The sequence below is a fragment of the Arachis ipaensis genome, chromosome B4 (genome assembly GCF_059453495.1).
Source record: "Arachis ipaensis isolate K30076 ecotype BB chromosome B4, ASM5945349v1, whole genome shotgun sequence".
In the NCBI taxonomy this organism is placed as follows: domain Eukaryota; kingdom Viridiplantae; phylum Streptophyta; class Magnoliopsida; order Fabales; family Fabaceae; genus Arachis; species Arachis ipaensis.
Genome location: NC_142439.1, coordinates 8793697 through 8801763, shown reverse-complemented (window position 1 = coordinate 8801763; position 8067 = coordinate 8793697). Strand labels below are relative to the sequence as shown.

Genomic DNA, 8067 nt, shown 5'->3' with positions numbered 1-8067 from the left:
ATATATTTCTATTATGAAAAACTGATTTGATCGAAGACATATATTTGTTCTTACATTTTTTTCAGCTTGGTTTCTGCCTGCCATTTTTTCTGAAATGAAAAATACACCCATAGATATCAGTAAGATACACCCATAGATATGAGTCAGATACACCCATAGATATCAGTCAGATATCACTCAAATACACCCAAATGATTACAGAAATACACCCAAAGGATTACAGAAAATACACCCAAACGGTTACAAGAATTCACCCAAACGATTATAGGAATACACCCAAAGGATTTAAGAAAATACACCTAAAATTCGTTGAAGTACATCTTATGCATAATTCAGAACTCTTTCTCTTTCTCCTCCTCATCTTCTGCTGCTTCTTCTTCTTCAAAAACGATTTTACCATGAAAAATCGAAAAAAAAAGAGAAAACAGAGAGAAAAGACGTAAATGAAGAAGAAGAAAAAGAGGAAAACGAGGAAGAAGAACGTGCAGAAACGAAAGAAAAGGAGAAGAAGAAGAGTAAGAGGAAGAAGAACGTGCAGCAAGAAGAAGAAAAAGAATTTTAGAAACCATGAAAATCGAAAAAAAAAACGAAGAAGAAGAAGAAGAAGAAGAAGAAGAAGAAGAAGAAGAGGAAGAGGAAGAGGAAGAAGAAGAAGACGAAGACGAAGAAGAAGAAGAAGAGAAGAAGAAGAAGAAGAAGAAGACGAAGAGGAACCGTTTGAGTGGGGCGCGTGTAGTTACGCTCCATTCAAAATGAGTTAATGCGCGTGTTAATGAAGTTTGGGCTGATAACTTGTAAAACTTGTACGGCCTTTTTACTTGTATGTGTAGCAGGCCCCATTTATTTTTTATTAAAAATTTTGTTGTCTTTTAGGATATAATTATCAGAACCATTTATTTTTTTTTGTTATTTTTTTTAAATATATGCATTGACTAAATTTACTTTGTAATACTAAAAAATATTAATTATTTTTAAATTATTTTTACTTATAAAAATTAAATAAAAGATATATTAATAATTAACATGTCATATAAGCATAATATATTTTGAAGAATTGAAAGATCATTGATATGCTAATCAGTCTCACAAAATTAAATATTAAATCAAAAGTCGAAATTGATATTCTAAAAAAATTGTTAGTGGCCACGCTTTTAAAACGTGGCGAAAAGTGCTAAAAAAGGTGCCGACAGCTTTTCGCCACGCTTTTTGAGCTATCGGCACGCTTTTGAAAGGGTCATATTTGCTAGCATGCCGGTTGCTCTATCGCCACGTTTTTTAGATCTATCAGCACGCTTTTTTTGTTGGCACGCTTTCATCAGTTGCCACGCTTTTAGGTTTTAACATATCGGCACGTTTTAAAAATGTACCATAAAGTGAAAGATATGGCCATGCTTTTGAAGCGTACCAATAGTAAAAGATATGGTGTCACTTTTGAAGCGTGCCAATAGTCAAAAAAACACGGACCTATTGCCACGCTTTTAAAGTGTGGCTATATCCCTATCAAATTAAAAAAAAATCTGGCATGTGGTTTTACACGTACTCTAATAACACTCCAAAAACAAGAAAAAGCATTGACAAAAATATGTGAATATTATTTTAAAAAATAAATTAATGAAAATTAGTAATAAAATTCAAACCAAATTAGCTATATCGATCTCTTATAACCCAAATAGTTATAAAATACATTGGGATAAAAAATATCAATCTCTCCCTCTTCATTGTAGCTTCATGTTGCTTCATCTCATGACTTAACTGGATTCTACGAGCCCTTACTCTTGCTTGAACTCGACCATAGCCAAGGTTGCTTGAACTCAACCATAGCCAAGGCAGTGAAGGCACGTAACACGCTTCCATCTTTTCCTCACAAGTTTATGGACATTAGACACACTGCATTGAACCAACATACAAGTGTGTTAACATTTGAAGACACTTATTTGGGAATGAAACTATGTAGATTATACAGAAATCAAGAAAATTTTGAACTTGAAGAAAACATACTTGCCAAAAACTGTTGGTCCAACACCAAATACCATAAGCAAAGTTAAAACAGCTTTGTATGTTGGTATCCCTGAAATACAGTAAAAATCAAACAACTAGTTATTAAGAAAGAACCTATTCAATAAAAATACAAGATTCTACCATCTTTCAATAATCAACACTGCCCCAAATTTATCTAATGCAGTCGTTCATAATCCTATATAATCTTGTGTAACCAACCATCCATGTAATCATCCTAATCTTTGCAATATAAAGTTCATGTCCATGTGGGATTTTACCACCCAGAATTCAGTCCCACACATAGCAACAGTTTCAAAATTATAATACAAATGCTACTAAAGTACCAGTTCCATTTGCTTTAATGCGCTTATTTGCCTCTTCCAGTATTTTATTTACAGCTTCAACCGACTCCATACGAACCTAAAAGGAAATCACAGAAGAATGTCATGAAACATCATAATAACATCATTCCTTTTAGTTATAATAAATAGTTAAAACAAGCCAGCAATATCAAATTATTTGAAAGATATGGTCAATCAAACTTTCCACTAGGACTTTCCAAGTTCTTCAAGAGAGTAGAAGTAATCTTTCCACTAATGTCTTCACGAGGCAAGCTATCCAACCCACCAGCGGCAACTAAGGAAGATGAGTCTGATGTTTTGACTGATCTCTTGGGAGCTGCAGATGCTCCGTGAAGCAAAAAAATGAAAAAAAAATAAAAAAATCGGACAATTGGAAAATTAAGAAACAAAAAAGATTTAACAGAAAATACATCATGAACAGCATACCTCATGGATTCTTCTCATACTCAGTATCAAGAGCCCTGAGCAATGCAGGCTTAACATCAGTAGAGAACCCTTTAATATCTGCACAGGGAAAACTTTAGAACCTTGTAACAAATAAATAATGAGGGAAGGACATTCAAAAGTTAATGTAGTAACCTGGACCAACAAATCTATGCAGAACACCCAAAAGCTTAGTTGAAGCATTTCTAGTGGCAGCTGCACTTGACTCCAGCCTAGTTTCTTTCAGAAAATCAATTAACTCCTGCAAAACAGGATTGCATCAGAACATACAAAGTATAACTAAGACTCAAAGAGTATCTGTAAGACCATAATGCAAAATCAATAAGCCACTTTACTTTCTTATTATATAACCTATGAAGCATGAGTACTAATACATGGCATGGACATAATATAATATTGTTGCAAAGATACAGCAATATTTACAAACTCGAAGAAGTAATACAGCTAAGTATAATATATATATTTAAAGAATGATGACCTACAGTGCCCTTAAAGTTGCTTGATTTTCTAGCAAGAACAAATCATCCATGGTCAATAATCTAGGGAGGACAAGTAAGAAGATAAGGATATTGAAGAATAAGTGTGAGAAACTGAAGACAACCTCATGAATATGTAAGCCCTGCTGATGATCCATAGAATTTTGCTGATGATGATCATGTAAGCCCTGCTTCAAGCAAAATGGCTCAATCATCTTCCTTAATGCTTTCCTTCCCCAACTAATCAAGATTAGTGTCTGAATTTTTGCAATCCTCAAAGACAAATTACTAAGAATCAGTAATTTTCTAAGAGATTTTTTTATGCTTTTCATATCTCAAAATTTTAGAGGGAGAGGTTAAAACCATCAAATACAAGTCAGTAAAAAAGAGTATTATATCTAGTTTAATTGGAGAACGTGCAGGTTCAATTTTTGTGTGTTTATTTGTGAATTATTATTCTCTCCGAAGAAGAACAAGTTAAAAAATGGAAAACATAAGATAATTAAGGAGTAGAATCTAATAGCTACCTACAAGTGACTCTTGACATGAGTAATGCTTAGGCCTCTGACATTCATTATTCGCCTAATATGTTATTCTTGAATTGCATGCAGTAAACACCAAACACAATGCAGTAAAGCACCAGACCACTGAAGCAAGAATCCAAGAATTGCCGAGCCAAAAACCACGGGTGTGTTTCCGAAGTTCCAATCAAAGGAGAGGACACCCGGAGGGTCTAAGCAGGGCATCATAGCGGCCAGGAAAATCAATGTAATAGGTGGTGTTTTCCACATCAGTCTGTTAATGAATGCATAAATTAGGCAAAACAAAGAAATAAATCATTTAATGCAGAGAAATAGATAGGAAGCACAAAGAAATTGGCATTAAAAGGAAGTAACAATGATAAAATTACTCATGATAAAGCTGTCCAGTTTTCTTGCTGCTGCAGCCGAGACCAAAGGATTTTATTTACAGCACTCAGTACAATCCACGCCAATGCCACACATGCACCAAAAAAATGGAACTGCAGATCAGTCACCGTAGCCACAGCAACACCGATAGATACCACCGTTAATGCTATAGCCTGTAAAGCGACAAATAATATACTAGGCATTTCAATCTAAAATGAGATGAGCAACAAATAATGTACTAGGCATTTGAAGAAATCATGGTGAAGTGTGCTTCTGCTTGAGCATGAGCTTATCAAATTGTTTCTGAAGATTATCCATGTCATTCTGAAGCTCCAAATACTTGGTCTTGATAGTCTCAAGCTCAAACTTGAGTGTGTTAATGTCTTTCTTGGCTGCTGTCCACCCTTCTTGGAACGATTGCGGCGTCCCTTCCAGAAGCGTTTTCCAGTTGGTGAGTACAGGAGGTTGATACTGATGAGATTCAACACCAACACCTTCTTTCAAAGTAGTGTTGGCCAGTGCATTGCTTATCTTGACTTGCTCAGAGAACAGAACTTGGACTACTACTCTTAGTGGTAGCCTCTCATTTTGAGCAGCATGCATGCAAGCATCAATGGACAGTTTCTGGCAATCCATTACTCGGCACAGTCGCTTCCTTTCGTGCTCGCTAAGCGTCGGATGTGCCTGTTAAATTCAATTCATTAGAACATTGCATACTAGTTTAAGAATGAATTAATAAAAAGTTACCTTAAGATAAGAATCAAGTGCCCTGTAAAGGCCATCATCAGATGTCCTAGCTGAGTCAGGCAAAGCTTCTGCAAGAACCTGAAACTTTGTGAGGGAAAGGTTCCTGTCTCTGGAAACTTCAGTGAGATAACTGTCAACAAGCCTTGCAACTCTTGCCTTTGCATTCATCTGCTTCTCCAAAAATGATTCCCTATTTGGACTAACACTCTCAGTCTGCTCCTGAACAAGAAAATGCTCCAACACCCTCTGAACATGATCCACATCATACACAGTCTCACTTTTTTCATAACAAGGTATCAAAAGATCACCAAGTGTTGCTTGCTCAACTGCATTCCCACCCTCTTCTCCAACTCATTCACCAATGCAGGTGCCACTTTCTACATGTTTGCCATCCTAAGAAGCCTCAGCAAGAAGCTGCATGTAACACTGTCCTTCTGTTGTGGAATTTTTAGGCCACGTATTATGAGAGGTTTTGTGATTTATTTGTAATGGAACTCCCTGGAGAGAATACAAAAGAAAGAAATCACAATCAACTTCGAAAAACCTGAACGAGGCATAATTTGAAGCTGAAAAGAAACTTGAATACCTTAGTTAGGAGAGGCCTAATGTAATTATCTGCTGCTGCTCTAAATTTGTCACCTTGCAAAAAATTTAGGGGTATTCTCTGCCAAACGAGATTCAGCAAAGAATGAACTCAGAATGAGCACCACATATCAGTAGCTGAGCACTACCACAGCTGCAGCAGAACAGAACCAAATGTCAAGAAATTTAGAAAAAATCCCTAAACCAAATATCATATATAGAAATTTAGAAAAATCAGAAATAATGAAGAACCAAGAAAATCAAAACAAAAAATCAAATTCAAAAACAAATAATCAGATCAAGGAAAAATTGGACCAAATAATTTACCATGGCGCTGCGAACGCTGAAGGTGGCTGACGGAGGTGCGACAAGTGACGGAGAGAGAGACGGCGGAGCGACGACTTCACAGAGGGAGACGGCAACACGACGGGTGCTGAACCATGGAGGGAGGAGCGACGATTGAGGGTTTGTGATACAGAGTGAGCGTCGACGGAGGGTTTGAGATAGAGAGTGAGCGCCGAGGGAGGCCTTAACAGAGTGAGTCACCGCCGAAGGAGGGATAGGGGTTTACAGGAGAAATGGAAGGAGCATCGACGCAAGGAGCACCGGCAGAGGTGGCACCTACGAAGGGGTTGCGAGAGAGGGTTGGAACGAGGTTGACCAACGAGTGTTATTGGGGAGAGAGTAAGAGCACCGGTGATGAGCTCTATGTTAGTTGAAGAGCGCCGCCGCCGTTAGGGTGATGAACTCAGCTTTTCACTTTTCAAGGCATTGTTAGGAAGAAGAGTGTGTTTCGAAGAAAGGAAGGAGTGTTGTTAGGGCATTGTTGTGTAAAACTGTGTGTTTCGAAGAAAGAGGGGGTGGAAACTTTCTTTTTTTGTTTTAGAACTTTATGGCCACGCTTTTAAAGCGTGCCGAAAGAGTTAGAAGAAATGGCCACGTTTTAAAAATGTGACGATAACGAAATCATTTTGCCACGTTTTTTCAACGTGCCGGTTTTTCTCGCAAAAAAAAGTGGCCAAATTTTAAATCAGTGGGCACCCTTAAAAAAATGTGCCAATTTCTTTCTATGGCCATATTTTTCAAGCGTCGCAAAAAAATGTGGCCAAATCACAAATCAGTGGCCACCCTCGCAAAAGCGTGGCTATTGACCACTTTTAGACACGTTTTAAAAGCGTGACAAGAAAAAAGGGTGCCGATAGACTTTTTTTTGTAGTGGGACCAGAATAGATATTCACTCTTAATTTTACTAATGGCTCAATATTTAATGAAATACATCGTTTTTTACAATGGCCAAAGGCGCTTCCTCCACAAGTGGGTCGTTGCATACTAGCGGGTAGATTCTCTTTTTTTTTTTTTTTAATTATTTGATAAAATAAAATTTTTAATCATTTAATATCTTCTCTTACATGTATTTTCTCTTGATTCCGCTTAAAGAATAATATACTATAAAACATCACACATTACCAAACAATCAAAAAAATTGAGATGATTTATTCTACAGACAAATTAACAACTCTGATCCACTACATATATATGCTGCTATGTTAAATATGGTATTTTAATTTTTATAATTCTTGCATTTATTTACATATTAATAATCTCTTTATCTTAAACGCTTTGTTAAATAAACTCTTCGAACTCTTTGAGTATGATTTTTGATAAATTTTTTTGTTATATCAGTGTTATCTTAATATAGTAGGTTTAAATTCTAAAAAAATGAAATTCAATATTACCAGGGACTAGGCAATGGATAAAATTTAAATATTAAATTTACTTTTTAATTATTACAAACGACTTTGGCGTTAATAATAATAAAAATAAATCTTTTATTATTTACCAATGGCAATGATGTCACTAATAATAAAAATAAAATGATTCAAGAAAAATCAATAAAAAATTACCAACAACTGGACATAAATGACATACATTTATCAATGTTCTGGCCGTTGGAAAAATAGAATACCAACGCATGTGGTTGGTAATTACGAATTTTTTTTTATAGCGTAAAGTTCAAATTTTTTAGCCAATATCAACTCATTTTTTTAAAATTATTTGTTTACTTAAATTTTAAATTATAAATTTTGAATTTTAAATTTTAAATCATAACTTAATTAAACCATAAACCCTCTAAAAAAATTAAAAATAATTTTATGATAAAAAAAATTGACTAATGATAATTAATTAAAAGTTTGTTTTTCATACTTATTATTTTTTCTTTTCTTTAACTACAAATCTAAGATTTGAGTTTGTTGGGAAGAGAAATTTTTTCATATAGGAATATCCTTACCTTTTTCGTAAAGCCTTATTATTAGTCTAGTCTAATCGTATTTGAGGTTAAAAAAGGGTAATTTTTACTTAGATTTCAGGTTTTTGGGTGGGGTTTTCTTAAATTTTAGTTAAAAATACATAAATGAGTCGGTATTTAATTAATTAGTTAATTAAGTTTGAATATTTTCAGTTCTACTGCTGTAGATGTACTCATGAATAATCATGAGGGAGGCTATAGGTGGGAATGCATTTTCTTGCATAAAGTTAATGAAAGCACTA

At 35.0% G+C, this 8067-nt stretch overlaps 1 pseudogene across 1 annotated transcript; it reads right to left on the bottom strand.

Annotated features, from left to right (window-relative positions):
- Positions 1 to 1571: 1571 nt before the first annotated feature.
- On the bottom strand, positions 1572 to 5381 carry LOC107638755 (root phototropism protein 3 pseudogene; annotated as a pseudogene). The gene is made up of 10 exons (XR_015880969.1): positions 4936 to 5381; positions 4191 to 4872; positions 3808 to 4075; positions 3406 to 3468; positions 2940 to 3045; positions 2787 to 2864; positions 2626 to 2676; positions 2343 to 2418; positions 1999 to 2068; positions 1572 to 1887 (listed from the first exon to the last, which is right to left on the bottom strand). The product of XR_015880969.1 is annotated as a root phototropism protein 3 pseudogene (transcript).
- Between the last annotated feature and the right edge of the window lie 2686 nt (positions 5382 to 8067).